We start from the raw sequence: 22,236 nt of genomic DNA, 5'->3' as shown, positions 1-22,236 counted from the left end.
TCCACACATTCCCTGCTATTGGAGAGAGGACATTTTTGGATGCTATGGTTTTTATGTGCCTTTCATTTGATTTGGCTTGTGAGTATAATATGTTGTCTGACACCCTTTAATAAAAGGTTGGGGTAATGCACCAGGCATTTTCCCCTCTTTGTTTTTATATAGTACTGAATTCCCTAGTCTGGAGAGGGCAGCACCACTTTATCCTACTAGTTCAGGTTGCACAATGTTGTTCAATGCACAGTTTATCTAACAGACGTCCTCGTGGTTTTTGAACGCTGAAGTGTCAAGTTTTCATCTTCTTTGTTGTAGATTCCAAGGAAGATCCCCGGAAACATAGTGCTTTATTTTGGGAGCATGAGAGCATGCCTTATTGTTTGTTACAGTTTCAGTATTGCACAGATATTACAAAATTCAAGCATGGGCAATACCATGTAGCTGAAGCTGTAAAATTCAAAGAGCCCTTCCAAGGTAGTTTATTGCAGTTCCTATGACTAGCACTTTATCATTACTTATGATATAAAAATTTAAATATCAAAGTAATTTGCAGATAAATGTAAAAATAAATTCCCAAAGTCAGTATCAGATTTACCAATACATTTATTAGGCCAAAATCTACAGACACCATGGACAAAGAGGTGACTTAATTAGAAATACAGTCATTTTACATAAACGTATATATACAATATCACAATATTTTAAGTGCAAGAGGTTAGATTCCAGCAAATGAGTGTTTCTTTGGGTGCTGACAGTTGTGTGTCTGCAGTCTCCAGTGATGGAAATCTGGCCACGGTCACAGTAAAAGCTTATTAGAAATAATTATAATACTGCTAACTGAATATATATAACATATATATATAGGATTTTATATATATGTATATATATATATATATATATATATATGATTTTATAGAGTACCTGAGTGAAACTAACTAAGCACATCACATTGTTTGTTTTACTGGAATCATATATACCTTGTTAAAAATGATTTGCCTCTACTGTATTTCAGTGCCATATTATGGTTTCTTTGGAGCTGAACATAATGGCCTAGAGTATCAATCAATCTAGAGTCTGCTTCCTCTGTATACAGGGAGGACATGGATGGAGGAGTAGCGGCAGCATTGCCCTGGTATTTGAGAAAGTCATTCTGTTGTTCACTTGATAAAGCTCTTTGTCATCTTATGAATCCCAGCTGTTTGCTCAGCTGACAATTGGCTGGTGTTCAACAGTAAAGAGAGGAAAAAATGTTTCACACTTTGGCGGGCAAAAACCTTTTACTGGGACTGTAAAACAGTGAAGAAATTCGCCTTTAGATAGTAAATAATAAAAGCCTTAGAACATTCCGAGAACAAAATGCTCAAAGGTTAAAACTAGAGTTTTTCAGAACTTGCTACTGGTTTTAGCATGGCCGAATGTAGAGAATGCAAAAACTTTGCCTGTATGTCCCCAATCTGGTCCTTGTTATTAGAATACCCAACTCAAACATTAAAATTTTGCATTTGAGCTCATCTGGAGTCAACCGAATGGTTCTAATGTCCATTATGACAGCCATCTTTTGTAGCTAGCTGCTTTATCCGCTAAATCAATGCGATGTACGTTAACTTACCATACACATCTTAGTGTATTATGATGCAATTCATTTTTAATAGTACCTAAATGCAATGGGAGAACTATGACAATAATAAGGTCCGATGAACCCCAAATTGAGAAAAGGAAATGAGGAGTCATAGTGAACACCGCACCATGGGGTAGCAACAAAATCATCAGACTGAACAGTCAGCTTCAGACACAAAGCAGGCCACCATAAATTATATTACAACATTCCAGTCACATCATGTCTGTCAGAACACAGTCCCAGGTCATTGAACCCATTAGCAAGATATCTCTTAAAGCAGAACTCTGGTTAAAAATTGTATTTTCCCATGCAGTAGGGCTGTGCCCCCACTGCATAGGTTAAGTGCTTGTTTTGAAGACTAATTGGTGCTGCGATATCTCTAGGTGATAAATAAACTCCTGTGATGTTAATACCCCACACAGGGTACAAACTTATATATAAATATACATAAACCAAAAACTATTGAATAGAATGCACATGAAAACATCCAAATAGTGGATAATAGTGAATACCACCCAAACGTAAAAGGTATAACCTATTTACCCCCCTAGAAACAAATGACTATGGGTGAACAAAACACATAATTACAAAGTAAATATATATATATATATATATATATACATACTGTGTGTGTATATATATATATATATATATATATATATATATATATATATATATATGAATATATATTACTTCTTTTTGAATTGTGCCATAAAAAACCGTGATATGATCCTATTGAGAATCCCAAAACTCAGTGATACAAATACAACACAAATAATATCCTTCCACTTATCCTTTATTATGTTCACTGTGAACACTTAAATGTGGGAGCATTTCCTATAGCAACTAATCAGCTGCAGGATATTATTTGTGTTGTATTTGTATCACTGAGTTTTGGGATCCTCAATAGGATCATATCACGTTTTTTTTTTGGGCACAATTCAAAAAGAAGTAATATATATTCATATATATATATATTTACTTTGTAATTATGTGTTTTGTTCACCCATAGTCACCTATTTTGTTTCTAGGGGGGTACCTAGGTTACACCTTTTACATTTGGGTGGTATTCACTATTATCCACTATTTGGATGTTTTCACGTGCATTCTATTCAATAATTTTTTGTTTTGTGTAATTATGTGTTTTGTTCACCCATAGTCACCTATTTTATTTCTAGTGGTGTACTTAGGTTACACCTTTTTACGTTTGGGTGGTATTCACTGTTATCGACAATTTGGGGGGGGCAGAAGCAGCAGGGACCGGTCTTGCACTTGGAGGATCGACAGATAAGATAAGTATATCTTTGCTTAAAACGAACATTTAACCTATGCTGTGCGGGCACAGTCTTGCCTGGATTTCTTCTTTAACCATGACTGCTAATAGCCTTCATAAAATTGGTATGTCATAAAATATTTATTCACAAATACTTTCTATAGATGACACCACCGGACATGAATATAAGGGCGCTACCCTAGAAAAGAGGAAGCAGCTATTTTATCTTTTGAAATCCCAAAGTAGTGTGATTAGATACAAGGAATTAAACAGTGCTACCTGACACCCTTAAATATACTATCCCAAATGTGCGCAAGACCCCTGTTGATATACAAAACATAGACAAAAAGTGCTAACGTGCAAAGACAAAGTGCTATGTGCAATGTCAGTACACTAAAAAAGTGTCATACTCAATAATTGACTCACATTATCTAATTCATATACAAAATCATTATGCAAAAACCATCAAATACCTTATTTATACTGTATATCCAAAACTATATTGTGAGGAAGCACAGGCAGGACAGAACACACACAGAAGATGGTAAACACACAAAGCTTTATTAAACGATGGCAAGCACTCAAGTAGGGTATGAAGGTAGTATCCAGGTACCTAAAGAGCCCTATTTGGTGACGTCATTCCGCACGGCCCACGTGGACGGCCGGCGGCCATCATGGTTTTCCTGTCATTTCCAGATGTGAGTTGAAATACCTCCTGTTATGCTTATCTAAATTATTAATAAAGTACTACACTATTGGAGGCTCTTCTCTCTGGCTTGTTACGAGCCCCCCCTCTAAGGTGAATCCCTGTGACCGGGCATATACCTATGTGAATGCTTCCCCCTGCTGGCTGATGATTGCATCTCTGGAGCCTGGATATCTTCCTGTGGTGTGTTATCTGCCTTGTGGATGCTGGCCAGATGACCCCGTGTGACGTTTCCAGATCCAGATGACCAGGAGTTGGTCCTAATTTTTTCCAATGTGCAATAGATTGCGCTTTCTGGTTAGTGCAATCTACATCCATTCTCACACCCACAGTAGTCACGGATTTTCACCCTTATATTGTCATTCGACTTTGGAAATTATTGACTTTTCATTATTTATGTCACTATATGTACTTTAACGTCAAGCTGTGACGTTGTTCCACATCACTATCCATAGTGCTCTGGAGCGCAGGTTTATACTTTTTATATTTCTTTATATGCGTATATGATATTACTTATCAGTTCATTTATTAATATTTATGGATCCTTATTGGTTTTATGATATTACTTACTAGTTCATTTATTGATATTTATTGATCCTTACTAGTTTTAGTGCTGCATATATATATATTTACATTTTATGAGTAGGTTCCAGAGGTTTACCTTTTATGTGAGCAGCTTTTCCTCTTTACCTTTGTCTATTTTACCCAGCGCTTGTTTACCAATTTTATTGCTAGGTAATTCTGGCACACAGCAGCAGTGGGTATCCCTGGCCCCAGAGTATTAGGCAGAGTAGCAGCGGGTAATCCTGACCCAGGGTATGAGGCAGAGTATCTTTAGGCCCTCAGCAGGTATTTCTGGCACACAGCGGCAGCGGATAATCCTGGCCCCAGAGTATTAGGCAGAGTAGCCGCGGGTAATACTGACCCACGAGTATTAGGCAGAGTGGCAGCGGGTAATAGTCCTAGCCCAAAGTATTAGGCAGAGAGGCAGCGGGTAATATTCCTGAACCCCGAGTATTAGGCAGAGTGGCAGCGGGTAATAGTCCTAGCCCAAAGTATTAGGCAGAGAGGCAGCGGGTAATATTCCTGAACCCCGAGTATTAGGCAGAGTGGCAGCGGGTAATAGTCCTACCCCGAGGTATTAGGCAGAGTGTTCAGCGGAGTTGGTTGCGGGGGTCTGGCCTCAGCTCAGACCTCCCAGCAGCTTCGGGGACAGCAGCAGGACAAGACATCCGGGGAGTCCCGCTCCAGCCTTAAGGGCCAAGCAGGACGCTTCCCAGTTGCCCTGGCAATGTCAGGCCCAGCGCTGAGTTGCCGGGCAATGAGGCACGCCCCTTTGAATCGGGCCGCGCGGGGGGTCACAACTCTTCTGGCGATATTGCCGGGAGAGCTGTGATCCTCGCCACAGAGGCCACTTCCTCTCATCCTGCACAGCCTGTCTTCAAAGGCTGCGGCAGGATGAGAGGACTCGGCAAGGGGGGAGGGAGGTGACAACAGAGGGGTGAGGTAACAACAAGCCGGTGGACAGCAGGCACATATATATATATATAAAGTTTGTGATAAAAAGGCCATCAATTCACATATTTAATTCTTGTGCTTTCTATAATATTCACTACCACGCAGTGCTGCTCTGCCACCAAATGTATTAAATGAACTCACCAGAGCTCCAGGCTGGTAATATTATAAACCAGCTACAGCGCATTAGCTCTGCGAGCCACAATCTGCAGAGATGTCAGTGTTTTTCCTATAACCCCTTGGCTGAGCGTTCCTCATTCATATTCATGAAACCATATGAAAGGAAGGAAAGAGAGAACTCCATAGCATAAAACCATTTTAAAACACTTTATTCCGTTAAAAAACATGCATTGCACTCATATTTCTGAGTGTCTTCTTCGACACCAGTACAGCAAGCATAGATTTGAAATCGGGTAGTCTCTGGTCTCACCGATTACCGCAAGCTCACCCGACGTGCGTGGTGACGTCACCTCCGAAGCCCTGCCCATATACTAGATATAAATATGCTAGAGATAGTATATTTTATATTTCAATAATTTTTATACTTTTGTTATCTTACATAAGCAACAATGCCACCATTTAACAATAGTCATAACATAGTGATTAGTCTCAGTGCAATAAGGAGTATGTGGGTTAAACAAAGAGTTATTTAGAGGCAATGCCTAATCTCTGCCCAAAAGCAGAATTCATCATTTACATGCAGTCAGAAACATCAAAGAAGGCTAACACAGTGGTGGGGTTGGGAGAAGGGAGGGGAACCAGGAAGGAAGGGGCTGCATACATAGGATAAGGGGAAAGAGAAAAAAAAAGGGAAACCCCCATTGACCATTATTTGAAGTTACAAACTAAATCATAATCATCTAATGCATTAAACACCTCATACAACTACGGTAACTGAGACCTGGCTAATCACATATATAAGAAAAAGAGGGAAAAGAAAATAGAGATACTAGAAAATAGATAAAGAAGGAAAGAAAATGGGTCATATCTGGGCTCGTCAATCCACGGGTTCCATAAGGTATCACATTTTTTAGTATTATTACAAAGAATACAGGTGAGTCTGTCATTACCATTAGAGATGAGCGAAGTATTCAAAAATTCGATTCGACTGATTCGGCGAATTCGTGGAAAAATTTCGATTCGAGTCGAATATATTCGCTGTGAATTTAACTTAAAAAAGGGTGTTTCTAGGCTTCAGAGAGACTTAATATTAGTGCTGAACACTGTACCTTTAATTTAAATGCCCTTGGAGTCTGCTGGGGAAGAGAAATAATACTGTCAGTCAGTATGACATGCAGATGAGTGCCGTCGATCTTAGAATCACCGCACACTTCACTCATTTGGGCAGTCACGGGGCCAAAACCAGAGTGTGGAGCCACAGTGTGGCGGTGGAGGCAGCAGCAATGGGAGGCCATACAGCACCCTATGACAAAAATGGAAACCACCAGCAGTGTGAGGAGACCTGAAAGTGGCACATGGCAGAGTGTGGCGATAGAGACAGCAGCAATGGGAGGCCGTACAGGGACCCATGACACACTCTGGACCTGGCAGCAGCATGAGGAGGCGGTACAGGGGCCCATGGCAGATTACGGGCCTGGCAGCAGCATGAGGAGTCGGTACGGGGGCCCATGGCAGATTACGGGCCTGGCAGCAGCAATGGGAGGCGGTACAGGGACCCATGACACACTCTGGACCTGGCAGCAGCATGGGGAGGCGGTACAGGGGCCCATGACAGATTACGGGCCTGGCAGCAGCATGAGGAGTCGGTACGGGGGCCCATGACACACTCTGGACCTGGCAGCAGCATGAGGAGGCGGTACAGGGGCGCATGACAGATTACGAGCCTGGCAGCAGCAACTTGGACAGAAGGACGTTCAGCTTCTGCACCGTCTGGTGCGTGCTCGCAAACTGTTGTCTCTTGGAAACGGATTCCAAGAAAGACTGCTGATGGAATCCGTGAAGAGGAGTAGCAGGAGAAGGAGCATCTGAACGAGCGGAATATGCCAACAAGCGACAACAGGGGCCCATGACAGATTACGGGCCTGGCAGCAGCATGAGGAGTCGGTACGGGGGCCCATGGCAGATTAGGGGCCTGGCAGCAGCTATAGGAGGCCCGTAATCTGCCAGCACCCTATGTCAAAAAATTCTACACACCAGCAGTGTGAGGAGACCTGAAAGTGGCACATGGCAGAGTGTGGCGATGGAGACAGCAGCAATGGGAGGCCGTACAGGGAACCATGAGAGACTCTGGACCTGGCAGCAGCATGAGGAGGCGGTATATAGGGGCCTATGGCAGATTAGGGGCCTGGCAGCAGCTATAGGAGGCCCATAATCTGCCAGCACCCTATGTCAAAAAATTCAACACACCAGCAGTGTGAGGAGACCTGAAAGTGGCACATGGCATGAGACACTGTGGACCTGGCAGCAGCATGAGGAGGCGGTATATAGGGGCCCATGGCAGATTAGGGGCCTGGCAGCAGCTATGGGAGGCCCGTAATCTGCCAGCACCCTATGTCAAAAAATGCTACACACCAGCAGTGTGTGAGGAGACCTGAAAGTGGCACATGGCAGAGTGTGGCGATGGAGACAGCAGAAATGGGAGGCCGTACAGGGACCCATGAGAGACTCTGGACTTGGCAGCAGCATGAGGAGGCGGTATAGGGGCCCATGGCAGATTAGGGGCCTGGCAGCAGCAATGGGAGGCCCGTAATCTGCCAGCACCCTATGTCAAAAAATTCTACACACCAGCAGTGTGTGAGGAGACCTGAAAGTGGCACATGGCAGAGTGTGGCGATGGAGACAGCAGCAATGGGAGGCCGTACAGGGACCCATGAGAGACTCTGGACCTGGCAGCAGCATGAGGAGGCGGTATATAGGGGCCTATGGCAGATTAGGGGCCTGGCAGCAGCTATAGGAGGCCCGTAATCTGCCAGCACCCTATGTCAAAAAATTCTACACACCAGCAGTGTGAGGAGACCTGAAAGTGGCACATGGCAGAGTGTGGCGATGGAGACAGCAGCAATGGGAGGCCGTACAGGGAACCATGAGAGACTCTGGACCTGGCAGCAGCATGAGGAGGCGGTATATAGGGGCCTATGGCAGATTAGGGGCCTGGCAGCAGCTATGGGAGGCCCGTAATCTGCCAGCACCCTATGTCAAAAAATTCAACACACCAGCAGTGTGAGGAGACCTGAAAGTGGCACATGGCATGAGACACTGTGGACCTGGCAGCAGCATGAGGAGGCGGTATATAGGGGCCTATGGCAGATTAGGGGCCTGGCAGCAGCTATAGGAGGCCCGTAATCTGCCAGCACCCTATGTCAAAAAATTCTACACACCAGCAGTGTGAGGAGACCTGAAAGTGGCACATGGCAGAGTGTGGCGATGGAGACAGCAGCAATGGGAGGCCGTACAGGGAACCATGAGAGACTCTGGACCTGGCAGCAGCATGAGGAGGCGGTATATAGGGGCCTATGGCAGATTAGGGGCCTGGCAGCAGCTATAGGAGGCCCATAATCTGCCAGCACCCTATGTCAAAAAATTCAACACACCAGCAGTGTGAGGAGACCTGAAAGTGGCACATGGCATGAGACACTGTGGACCTGGCAGCAGCATGAGGAGGCGGTATATAGGGGCCCATGGCAGATTAGGGGCCTGGCAGCAGCTATGGGAGGCCCGTAATCTGCCAGCACCCTATGTCAAAAAATTCTACACACCAGCAGTGTGTGAGGAGACCTGAAAGTGGCACATGGCAGAGTGTGGCGATGGAGACAGCAGCAATGGGAGGCCGTACAGGGACCCATGAGAGACTCTGGACTTGGCAGCAGCATGAGGAGGCGGTATAGGGGCCCATGGCAGATTAGGGGCCTGGCAGCAGCAATGGGAGGCCCGTAATCTGCCAGCACCCTATGTCAAAAAATTCTACACACCAGCAGTGTGTGAGGAGACCTGAAAGTGGCACATGGCAGAGTGTGGCGATGGAGACAGCAGCAATGGGAGGCCGTACAGGGACCCATGAGAGACTCTGGACCTGGCAGCAGCATGAGGAGGCGGTATATAGGGGCCTATGGCAGATTAGGGGCCTGGCAGCAGCTATAGGAGGCCCGTAATCTGCCAGCACCCTATGTCAAAAAATTCTACACACCAGCAGTGTGAGGAGACCTGAAAGTGGCACATGGCAGAGTGTGGCGATGGAGACAGCAGCAATGGGAGGCCGTACAGGGAACCATGAGAGACTCTGGACCTGGCAGCAGCATGAGGAGGCGGTATATAGGGGCCTATGGCAGATTAGGGGCCTGGCAGCAGCTATGGGAGGCCCGTAATCTGCCAGCACCCTATGTCAAAAAATTCAACACACCAGCAGTGTGAGGAGACCTGAAAGTGGCACATGGCATGAGACACTGTGGACCTGGCAGCAGCATGAGGAGGCGGTATATAGGGGCCTATGGCAGATTAGGGGCCTGGCAGCAGCTATAGGAGGCCCGTAATCTGCCAGCACCCTATGTCAAAAAATTCTACACACCAGCAGTGTGAGGAGACCTGAAAGTGGCACATGGCAGAGTGTGGCGATGGAGACAGCAGCAATGGGAGGCCGTACAGGGACCCATGAGAGACTCTGGACCTGGCAGCAGCATGAGGAGGCGGTATATAGGGGCCTATGGCAGATTAGGGGCCTGGCAGCAGCTATGGGAGGCCCGTAATCTGCCAGCACCCTATGTCAAAAAATTCTACACACCAGCAGTGTGTGAGGAGACCTCAAAGTGGCACATGTTTGAGGCATGATTCATGGCGGATTTAGTCAGTTGTGTCAGGAACTGGTGGTTTGAAATCCAGACTAATCCACGCCTGATTCATTTTCACAAACGTGAGTCTCTCCACACTTTGGGTGGACAGTCGTGTCCTCCGCGGAGTTACAATACCTCCTGCCGCACTAAACACGCGCTCCGATGCCACGCTACTGGCCGGGCATGACAGCCTTTCAAGGGCAAATTCAGCTAGTTGGGGCCAAAGGTCAAGTTTCGTTGACCAGTAGTCAAGGGGATTGTCTACCTCGGTTGGCAGGGTGCTGTCCAAGTAGGCCCAAGCCTGTTGTTTGAGGTCCTGCTCCAGGTCCACCTGATGCTGCTGCTGCTGCTGCTGCGGCTGGTTAGTAGTTTCCTCACTGCGCTGGTGAAGAAAGCTACTCATCATCGACTGCAGACTGAGGCAGCCACTGCTGGTGGAGCTGCCACTGCTCCTACCACCCCACCCCTCCCCTGCTGCCATGGCAGCGGAACGCGAGCGCACAGGGCCCACAGTGTCTGAGGATGGACGTTGGCGCACAAAGGCAGAGACCAACTGACTACATAGGTGGTTTTTATAGTACGTTATTTTGGCCTCCCTCTCAGCAGGTGTGAAAAAGGCCACCATTTTTGAACGGTAGCAAGGGTCCAACAAGGTGGACAGCCAAAAGTCATCCCTCTGTCTGATGGTTATTATTCGGCTGTCGCTACGCAAGCAACCGAGCATGCTATGGGCCATTTGTGCCAAGGAATGCGAGGGACTCCCTGTCTCCATCTCCACAGCATACTGCCACGGTGCGTCTGGGTCCTCTGTCTCCTCCTCCTCCTCCTCTACCAGATGCTCCTGCTCCTCCACTCCTGTCCGCTGAGTAGAAAAACCACCCATTTCACTCAATAATTCCTGAGCACAAATGTCCTCCTCTACCTCCTCCTCTTCTTCCTGTCCTGCCCCCACAGGGGTCATGTGGCGTTGAGATCTGTGCGCCACGTCTACCGCACCCTGACCAGCCATTGTTAACAGCATTTGTTCAAGGACGTGCAACAGAGGAATGACGTCGTTCATCCCATAGTCCTACCGACTCACGAATAGCGTGTCCTCCTCAAAGGGCCTGAGCAAGCGGCAGGTGTCACGCATGAGCTGCCAATGGCTGACATCGAAGTTACACAGGGGAGTACCTTTATCCGCTTGTAACATCAGGAAATCGGTGATGGCCTTTCGCTGCTCGTAAAGGCGGTCTAACATGTGTAGGGTTGAATTCCACCTTGTTGCAACGTCGCAGATCAGGCGATGATGTGGAATTCCGTTCTGCCGCTGCAGCTCAAGGAGGGTGTGCTTTGCGGTGTAGGAATGGCTGAAATGCATGCAAAGTTTACGTGACATTTTAAGGATGTCTTGCAGTGGGATGGTGGATTTTAGGAACCGCTTGACAACCAGATTGAACACGTGAGCCATGCATGGCGCATGGCACAACCTTCCTTGACGCAGAGCAGACACCATGTTCTTTCCGTTGTCGGTCAACATGGTTCCGATTTTCAGTTTGCGCGGAGACAGCCATCTGTCGATTTCTCTGTTCATTACACTCAGAAGTTCCTCCCCTGTGTGACTACGTTCGCCTGGACCTGGCAGCAGCATGAGGAGGCGGTATAGGGGCCCATGGCAGATTAGGGGCCTGGCAGCAGCTATGGGAGGCCCGTAATCTGCCAGCACCCTATGTCAAAAAATTCAACACACCAGCAGTGTGAGGAGACCTGAAAGTGGCACATGGCATGAGAGACTGTGGACCTGGCAGCAGCATGAGGAGGCGGTATAGGGGCCCATGGCAGATTAGGGGCCTGGCAGCAGCTATGGGAGGCCCGTAATCTGCCAGCACCCTATGTCAAAAAATTCAACACACCAGCAGTGTGTGAGGAGACCTGAAAGTGGCACATGGCAGAGTGTGGCGATGGAGACAGCAGCAATGGGAGGCCGAACAGGGACCCATGACAGACTCTGGACCTGGCAGCAGCATGAGGAGGCGGTATATAGGGGCCCATGGCAGATTAGGGGCCTGGCAGCAGCTATGGGAGGCCCGTAATCTGCCAGCACCCTATGTCAAAAAATTCTACACACCAGCAGTGTGAGGAGACCTGAAAGTGGCACATGGCATGAGAGACTGTGGACCTGGCAGCAGCATGAGGAGGCGGTATAGGGGCCCATGGCAGATTAGGGGCCTGGCAGCAGCTATGGGAGGCCCGTAATCTGCCAGCACCCTATGTCAAAAAATTCAACACACCAGCAGTGTGTGAGGAGACCTGAAAGTGGCACATGGCAGAGTGTGGCGATGGAGACAGCAGCAATGGGAGGCCGTACAGGGACCCATGAGAGACTTTGGACTTGGCAGCAGCATGAGGAGGCGGTATATAGGGGCCCATGGCAGATTAGGGGCCTGGCAGCAGCTATGGGAGGCCCGTAATCTGCCAGCACCCTATGTCAAAAAATTCAACACACCAGCAGTGTGAGGAGACCTGAAAGTGGCACATGGCATGAGAGACTGTGGACCTGGCAGCAGCATGAGGAGGCGGTATAGGGGCCCATGGCAGATTAGGGGCCTGGCAGCAGCTATGGGAGGCCCGTAATCTGCCAGCACCCTATGTCAAAAAATTCAACACACCAGCAGTGTGTGAGGAGACCTGAAAGTGGCACATGGCAGAGTGTGGCGATGGAGACAGCAGCAATGGGAGGCCGTACAGGGACCCATGAGAGACTTTGGACTTGGCAGCAGCATGAGGAGGCGGTATATAGGGGCCCATGGCAGATTAGGGGCCTGGCAGCAGCTATGGGAGGCCCGTAATCTGCCAGCACCCTATGTCAAAAAATTCAACACACCAGCAGTGTGAGGAGACCTGAAAGTGGCACATGGCATGAGAGACTGTGGACCTGGCAGCAGCATGAGGAGGCGGTATAGGGGCCCATGGCAGATTAGGGGCCTGGCAGCAGCTATGGGAGGCCCGTAATCTGCCAGCACCCTATGTCAAAAAATTCAACACACCAGCAGTGTGTGAGGAGACCTGAAAGTGGCACATGGCAGAGTGTGGCGATGGAGACAACCCACCGACTGTTTTGCTCGCTGCCAAGCTGCCACCCTCTTCTCCTGATGATGCGGAAGCAATAGCCTGATGATGACGAGGCTGCCAAGTGCAATCAGCCTCATCATCATCAATTAGGGTCTCCGCCTCACTACTAGCCCCCTCGGCTGCGTGTGGGTCAGGAGACAGACCTGTCTCTACAACGGCTACCGAGCCACTCTCCTCGCCACTACTTCTTCGCCTGGCTGCTGAAGAGGCGGATGTCTCCCCCCGTTCCTGACCGCCCTCTGTTAGCTCTTCCTCACTGTACTGGATGACACCGGGAGCACTAGCCTCTGGCTGCGAATAGTGCTGCCTCGACCCCTTCCTCTGCTGCCACGTCTGCTCGCTCCTAAAACATTGCCTCCTCTGCCACTCCTCTGCATGTTGTCTGACATACTCTTTAATTAAACGATTCTGTGTCCCTGAGTAACAATTCTGTGGCCCTAAGTAACGGTTCTGTGGCCCTCAGTAACAGTTCTGTGTCCCTGAGTAACAATTCTGTGTCTGTGCGAGTAACAATTCTGTGGCCCTAAGTAACAGTTCTGTGGCCCTCAGTAACAATTATGTGTCCCTAAGTAACGGTTCTGTGGCCCTCAGTAACAATTCTGTGTCCCTGTGTAACAATTCTGTGTCTGTGCGAGTAACAATTCTGTGGCCCTAAGTAACAGTTCTGTGGCCCTCAGTAACAGTTCTGTGTCCCTGAGTAACAATTCTGTGTCTGTGCGAGTAACAATTCTGTGGCCCTAAGTAACAGTTCTGTGGCCCTCTGTAACAGTTCTGTGTCCCTGAGTAACAATTCTGTGTCTGTGCGAGTAACAATTCTGTGGCCCTAAGTAACAGTTCTGTGGCCCTCAGTAACAATTCTGTGTCCCTGAGTAACAATTCTGTGGCCCTAAGTAACGGTTCTGTGGCCCTCAGTAACAATTCTGTGTCCCTGTGTAACAATTCTGTGTCTGTGCGAGTAACAATTCTGTGGCCCTAAGTAACAGTTCTGTGGCCCTCAGTAACAATTCTGTGTCCCTGAGTAACAATTCTGTGGCCCTAAGTAACAGTTCTGTGGCCCTCAGTAACAGTTCTGTGTCCCTGAGTAACAATTCTGTGTCTGTGCGAGTAACAATTCTGTGGCCCTAAGTAACAGTTCTGTGGCCCTCAGTAACAGTTCTGTGTCCCTGAGTAACAATTCTGTGTCTGTGCGAGTAACAATTCTGTGGCCCTAAGTAACAGTTCTGTTGCCCTCAGTAACAATTCTGTGGCCCTAAGTAACAGTTCTGTGGCCCTCAGTAACAATTCTGTGTCCCTGTGTAACAATTCTGTGTCTGTGCGAGTAACAATTCTGTGGCCCTAAGTAACAGTTCTGTGGCCCTCAGTAACAGTTCTGTGTCCCTGAGTAACAATTCTGTGTCTGTGCGAGTAAGAATTCTGTGTCTGTGCGAGTAACAATTCTGTGGCCCTAAGTAACGGTTCTGTGGCCCTCAGTAACAGTTCTGTGTCCCTGTGTAACAATTCTTTGTCTGTGCGAGTAACAATTCTGTGGCCCTAAGTAACAGTTCTGTGGCCCTCAGTAACAATTCTGTGTCCCTGATTAACATTTCTGTGGCCCCAAGTAACAGTTCTGTGGCCCTCAGTAACAATTCTGTGTCTGTGCGAGTAACAATTCTGTGTCTGTGCGAGTAACAATTCTGTGGCCCTAACAGTTCTGTGGCCCTCAGTAACAATTCTGTGTCCCTGATTAACGTTTCTGTGGCCCCAAGTAACAGTTCTGTGGCCCTCAGTAACAATTCTGTGTCTGTGCGAGTAACAATTCTGTGTCTGTGCGAGTAACAATTCTGTGGCCCTAAGTAACAGTTCTGTGGCCCTCAGTAACAATTCTGTGTCCCTGATTAACGTTTCTGTGGCCCCAAGTAACAGTTCTGTGGCCCTCAGTAACAATTCTGTGTCTGTGCGAGTAACAATTCTGTGTCTGTGCGAGTAACAATTCTGTGGCCCTAAGTAACAGTTCTGTGGCACTCAGTAACAGTTCTGTGTCCCTGAGTAACAATTCTGTGTCTGTGCGAGTAACAATTCTGTGTCTGTGCGAGTAACAATTCTGTGGCCCTAAGTAACAGTTCTGTGGCCCTCAGTAACAGTTCTGTGTCCCTGAGTAACAATTCTGTGTCTGTGCGAGTAACAATTCTGTGGCCCTAAGTAACAGTTCTGTGGCCCTCAGTAACAGTTCTGTGTCCCTGAGTAACAATTCTGTGTCTGTGCGAGTAACAATTCTGTGTCTGTGCGAGTAACAATTCTGTGTCTGTGCGAGTAACAATTCTGTGTCTGTGCGAGTAACAATTCTGTGGCCCTAAGTAACGGTTCTGTGGCCCTCAGTAACAGTTCTGTGTCCCTGATTAATGTTTCTGTGGCCCCAAGTAACAGTTCTGTGGCCCTCAGTAACAATTCTGTGTCTGTGCGAGTAACAATTCTGTGTCTGTGCGAGTAACAATTCTGTGTCTGTGCGAGTAACAATTCTGTGGCCCTAAGTAACGGTTCTGTGGCCCTCAGTAACAGTTCTGTGTCCCTGATTAACGTTTCTGTGGCCCCAAGTAACAGTTCTGTGGCCCTCAGTAACAATTCTGTGTCTGTGCGAGTAACAATTCTGTGTCTGTGCGAGTAACAATTCTGTGGCCCTAACAGTTCTGTGGCCCTCAGTAACAATTCTGTGTCCCTGATTAACATTTCTGTGGCCCCAAGTAACAGTTCTGTGGCCCTCAGTAACAATTCTGTGTCTGTGCGAGTAACAATTCTGTGTCTGTGCGAGTAACAATTCTGTGGCCCTAAGTAACAGTTCTGTGGCCCTCAGTAACAATTCTGTGTCCCTGATTAACGTTTCTGTGGCCCCAAGTAACTGTTCTGTGGCCCTCAGTAACAATTCTGTGTCTGTGCGAGTAACAATTCTGTGTCTGTGCGAGTAACAATTCTGTGGCCCTAAGTAACAGTTCTGTGGCCCTCAGTAACAGTTCTGTGTCCCTGAGTAACAATTCTGTGTCTGTGCGAGTAACAATTCTGTGTCTGTGCGAGTAACAATTCTGTGGCCCTAAGTAACAGCTCTGTGGCCCTCAGTAACAGTTCTGTGTCCCTGAGTAACAATTCTGTGTCTGTGCGAGTAACAATTCTGTGGCCCTAAGTAACAGTTCTGTGGCCCTCAGTAACAGTTCTGTGTCCCTGAGTAACAATTCTGTGTCTGTGCGAGTAACAATTCTGTGGCCCAAATAACAGTTCTGTGGCCCTCAGTAACAGTTCTGTGTCCCTGAGTAACAATTCTGTGTCTGTGCGAGTAACAATTCTGTGTCTGTGCGAGTAACAATTCTGTGTCTGTGCGAGTAACAATTCTGTGTCTGTGCGAGTAACAATTCTGTGTCTGTGCGAGTAACAATTCTGTGGCCCTAAGTAACGGTTCTGTGGCCCTCAGTAACAGTTCTGTGTCCCTGATTAACGTTTCTGTGGCCCCAAGTAACAGTTCTGTGGCCCTCAGTAACAATTCTGTGTCTGTGCGAGTAACAATTCTGTGTCTGTGCGAGTAACAATTCTGTGGCCCTAAGTAACAGTTCTGTGGCCCTCAGTAACAATTCTGTGTCTGTCCCTGAGTAACAATTCTGTGGCCCTAACTAAAGTTTCTGTGGCCCTAAGTAACAATTCTCTGGCACTCAGTAACAATTCTGTCTGTCCCTGAGTAACAATTCTGTGGCCCTAATAACGTTTCTGTGGCCCTAAGTAACAATTATCTGGCACTCAGTAACAATTCTGTCTGTCCCTGAGTAACAATTCTGTGGCCCTAATAACGTTTCTGTGGCCCTAAGTAACAATTCTCTGGCACTCAGTAACAATTCTGTCTGTCCCTGAGTATGAATTCTGTGTCCCTAACTAGCGTTTCTTTGTCCCTAAGTAACGATTCTGTGGCCCTAATTAACAAATCTGTGTCCCTGAGTAATAGTTCTCTGTCCCTAAGTATCGTTTCTCTGTCCCCAAGTATCGTTTCTGTGGCCCTAACTCTGTCCCTGTCCCTAATACAGAGCGGTCTGCCTCTGTTCAATGACTGCAGGCAAATGAAGAATTCCAAAATGGCCGCTATTTATAGCTCGACCATTACACAGTGCTAGCTGGCTGGCTGCTGATTGGCTGATGCGATCACATGTCGTTGAGGAATGCATTATGGGTCAGCGCGCCTTGTCTGCGCGCCTTCCCAGACATCCCCGCTCCGTCGCCGCACATGTCAGCCGCCATTTTCGGAAAAATCGAAATTTTTCCGATATTCGACTCGAATTCCACTTCGGCTACTTCGATTCGCTCATCTCTAATTACCATAATCCAATTGAGTTTATTCTTGTCATAGTCAAGTGGAATTACCAACTGTTTCAAGTACTTCGCTATGGCGATTCAGGCTGCCACTAGCATATAAGTTATTACTTTTTGTTATTTTCTGGGGACTTCATCAGGAAATTTATGAAAAAGGACAATCTCCGGGGATCTATGAACATTCATCCCCGTTACTAAATTGATTAAACTAAACATGCAGGTCCAAAATCTAGTCGCCCTCGGACACTGCTGAAAATGTGATACATATTCCCCAGCTGGCTGTAACGCTATAAGCAATGCATAAAGATAAAGTAAAGTATAACAGGATAAAGTGAAAATAATTCACCCAGACACAATGTCAGGGAACAGAAGAGTCTCCACCAGACTCAAGCAATGGGAAGAGTCTTTTGAAGTGGGAGAGGCATAGACTCCCCCCTGCACTTCTGGACACATATGAAGACATGTATACAGAAAAGCTCCTAAGGCCACGAGAACGCTAGACATTTTGCAAAAAGAATTGTCCCAGAATCAGAAAAAAAAAAACAGGGGACATGTCCCGCTAGATGGTAAGGCACCTCAAAAAACAGTTCTACAAACATATGCAGTGACCCATGCCTCAACCTGGAGCCCCTGAGAAGTCACTGCCAAAGCAGAAACCAAAAAGGTCGACCAGCATTAAACAAGTCTTTCTCAGGTAACTCAGTGTGAAGCTGTAGATTTCTTCCTGGAAGCAGGCGAGTATAAAGGCAAGAGTGGAGATGGCGGGCCAATATTTTTGGGTTGGCCCCTTGACGAGGGGGGATAAGGGAAATAAAGCCCAGTTGCAGCAGGATATTTTCCCCTTCAACGAACGTAGAGAAGGAATAGGATTTGCTGTTATAGGTGAATTGCAATCAGAAAGGATAGTTCCATCTATAGCGGATATCCCTCTGAACCAGGGGAGAAAGAAAAAGTTTGAAGGCCCTTCTCTTTTGAATGGTGGCTTGGGAAATGTCCAAAAAAATTTGAAGCTTGTAGCCATCAATTTCTAGATCTGTATGTTCTCTAGCACAACGTATCACTGCCTCCTTGATGCGAAAGAAGTGTGGCTTCACAATCACATCTTAAGGGAGCCCATTCGGTTTCAGAGGAACTAAGGCGCTATGGATGTGATCTATTTCCATATGGATTTTGTATACATCTGGTACCATGGATGACATGAGCGAATACGTAATAGAATCAATATCTTTTATCATATCCGAGAGGGCACTAATGTGGAAATTATGCTGCCAAGTGTGATTTTCAAAGTAGTTAATTTTTGTGTAAGCTTCTTCCAGGTGATCTTGTAATTCAGTTATCATGTTGGAATTTTGGGAGACCCTGTGGACAGTATTGACTTTATAATCAATATTCTCTAGGTGGTTTCCCAATTCCCAAAAATCCTGCTTCAATTCAGAGGCCAGTTTAGTGATACATTTGTCCCGCTCTCTCTGTAGTAGGTATGAAAATCGTGTGGTAGGCACCGTGTCCCCTGAGCATGGTGGAGGTGCAGGTGGAGAGACAGGGGATTCCACTAGGCTATCCTGTACAAGGTCGAGGTTGCTGGATTGGCTTAGGAAGATGTCAGCCATTTCCCTGTCCACTAGTGAGGAGGTCTGGGAGTCAAGGCTAGGAGACAAGGCCACAGCCTGTGTGTGTGCCTTAACATGGCTGCAGAGGGCTTCAGAGGGCTCTATGTGGTCACTCACGTGTTCCAGGAGACTAGAGGAGCCCGAGTTGTGGGTCCCAGAACCTGAGGAAGATGATTTGCTCCTCTGTGGAAGCTGCTGTGAGGCCTGAGGGACCTGAAAGCCGGAGCTGGTTGCCATCTTGCCTTCCTTCCCCACCCCACAAGTGGAGGTGAGGGAGCCACCGGCCTGTTTCCCAGTTGACCGGGTGGGCATGGGGCCATTCTCTACCTCCTCTGCAATGGATCCAGTGAGACATGGGGCCCCTGGTTAGAACTATTACAGAAAATCCTATAAAGTGCTTGTTTCCATTAAAATACATGGTGGCAACTATTGTTTGTATGTGTAAAAGGTTAACTGAGGCCAGAGAAGATCATTTTCAGTCTGATGGCACAGTCATCACAGGAACATACATGTATTGCAGCGTGTTACAGTGCAGGTAAAGCACTGCCATGCTGTGTTGATAAAAACGGTGCACATCTCTTTTCTGTTAATGCACCATACCAGAATAGACAGTGTGTGTGGTCCCTAAAGAAAATTAAATAAAAAACAGCTTTTTTGTCGCTGTCTTCTAAGTCTCTCTTCTGTACCACAAAGTGTATTTAGTCTTCCATGTTAAATTACACCTTGGGGGGGATTTACTAAAACTGGTGCACTTACAATCTGGTGCAGCTGTGCATGGTAGCCAATCAGATTCTAACTTCAGTTTGTTCAATCAAGCTTTGGCAATAAAACCCGGAAGCTGATTGGTTTCTATGCACAACTGCACCAGATTGTGCACTCTCTAGTTTTAGTAAATAACCTCACCCAGTGTTATTCAACCCAAAAGACTAAAGGTATACTGTGAGTACACAGCATCCCTGACCCAGCCCTTGAGGAGGGTCATCAGAGTTCTCTACACTCATAGTGTATTGATAGAGAGAGTGGCAATCACACCCTATCATCAGTGATGCCCTCTGTCTCAAAGAAGGTCCAACAGGAAATTTCTGTGTCATCAGTGTGGAGATTTACCTTCTCTCTTTGTCCTGATGGCCACTATTACTGGGAATGAAAGTGAGAGAAAATCTAAATTTTTTAATTGTCACTGTAACAGAAATATAGGAGAAACCTTTCATTGGGGATGCTTGTTTTGGTAACAACTGTCGTAAAGAGGATTTTCCTTACTTTGGAGACATCTCCTCTCACTTCCTATGTTTCTCCAGCCAGGAAGTAAAAGAAAATCTGCCAAATAGTGCACAGCCTTTTCAAACAAGAATTGAAAGACTCTTGGCTGGCTACAAAAAGCATTTACAAGCTGTGATACTTGCTAAAGGGGGCAGTACAAGATATTAACTCTGCAGGGTGCCCAAACTTTTGCAGACGCCATTTTTTTGTTTTCTGTTATTTTGAAAGTGTAAATGATGGAAATAAAATCTAACTTTTGTTGACATATTATAAGAATGTCTAATCTGTAATTTGATGCCTTTTGGAGATTTTTCCATCTTTCCTTGGCTTCTTTATGCACATTAATACAAATTTTTAGCTGTGGTGCCCAAACTTTTGATCCCCACTGTATATATATACAGTGCATCCAGACAGTATTCACAGCGCTTAACTTCTGCCACATTTTGTTATGTTACAGCCTTATTCCAAAATGGATTAAACTCATTTTTTTCCTCAACATTCTACAAATAATACCCAATAATGACAAGGTGAAAGAAGTTTGTTTTGAAATCTTTGCAATTTATTAAAAATAAAAAATGGAAAAAACAAATGTACATAAGTATTCACAGCCTTTGCTCAATACTTTGTTGAAGCCCCTTTAGCACCAATTACAGCCTCAAGTCATTTTGAGTATGATGCTACAAGCTTGGCACACCTATTTTTGGGCAATTTCTCCCATTCTTCTTTGCAGTACCTCTCAAGCTCCATCAGGTTGGATCGGGAGTGTCAGTGCACAGCCATTTTCAGATCTCTCCAGAGATGTTCAACTGGGTTCAAGTCTGGGCTCTGGCTGGGCTACTCCAGGACATTCACAGAATTGGACCGTAGCCACTACTTTGTTGTGTGGGCTGTGTGCTTGGGGTCATTATCCCGATGAAAGATGAACCGTCGCCCCAGTCTAAGGTCCAGAGCGCTCTGGAACAGGTTTTCTTCAAGGATGTTTCTGTACATTGCTGCATTCATCTTTCCTTCGATCCTGACTAGTCTCCCAGTTCCTGCTGCTGAAAAACATCTCCACAGCATGATGCTGCCACCACCATGCTTCACTGTAGGGATGGTATTGGCCAGGTGGTGAACAGTGCTTAGTTTCCTCCAGACATGACACTTTGCATTCAGGCCAAAGAGTTCAATCTTTGTTTCATCAGACCAGAGTGTTTTTATTTCTCATGGTCTGAGAGTCCCTCAGGTGCCTTTTGGCAAACCCCAGGTGAGCTGCCATTTCCCTTTTACTGAGGAGTGGCTTCCATCTGGCCACTCTACCATACAGACTTGATTGGTGGAGTGCTGCAGAGATGGTTGTTCTTCCGGAAAGTTCTCCTCTCTCCACAGAGAAACACTGGAACTCTTTCAGAGTGACCATCGGGTGCTTGGTTACCTCCCTGGCTAAGGCCCTTCTCCCTGGATCGCTCATTTTGGCTGGGCGGCCCGCTCTAGGAAGATTCCTGGTGGTTCCAAGCTTCTTCCATTTACAGATGATGGAGGCCACTGTGCTCATTGGGACCTTCAATGCTGAAGAAATTTTTCTGTACCCTTCCACAGATCTGTGCTGTGATACAATCCTGTCTCAGAGGTCTACGGACAATTCCTTGGACTTCATGGCTTGGTTTGTGCTCTGATATGCACTGTTAACTGTCGGCCCTTATATAGACAGGTTTATGTCTTTCTTAATCATGTCCAATCAACTGAATTTCCCACAGGTGGACTCCAATCAAGTAGTGGAAACATCTCGAGGACAGTCATTGGGAACAGGATGCACCAGAGCTCAATTTTGAGTGTCATGGCAAAGGCTGTGAATACTTATGTATGTTTTTTTTTTTTTATTTCAAATAAATTGCAATTGCAATTGCATGAACTTCTTTCATGTTGTCATTATGGGGTATTGATTGTAGAATGTTGAGGAAAAAAATGAAAGTAATCCATTTTGGAATAAGGCTGTAACATAACAAAATGTGGCAAAAGTTAAGCGCTGTGAATACTTTCTGGATGCACAGTATATATATATATAT

This window comes from Staurois parvus, unplaced genomic scaffold (genome assembly GCF_062004578.1).
Source record: "Staurois parvus isolate SC_StPar_1 unplaced genomic scaffold, SC_StPar_1.0 ptg000090l, whole genome shotgun sequence".
Taxonomy (NCBI): Eukaryota; Metazoa; Chordata; class Amphibia; order Anura; family Ranidae; genus Staurois; species Staurois parvus.
Note: the sequence above shows the minus strand (reverse complement) of the source record.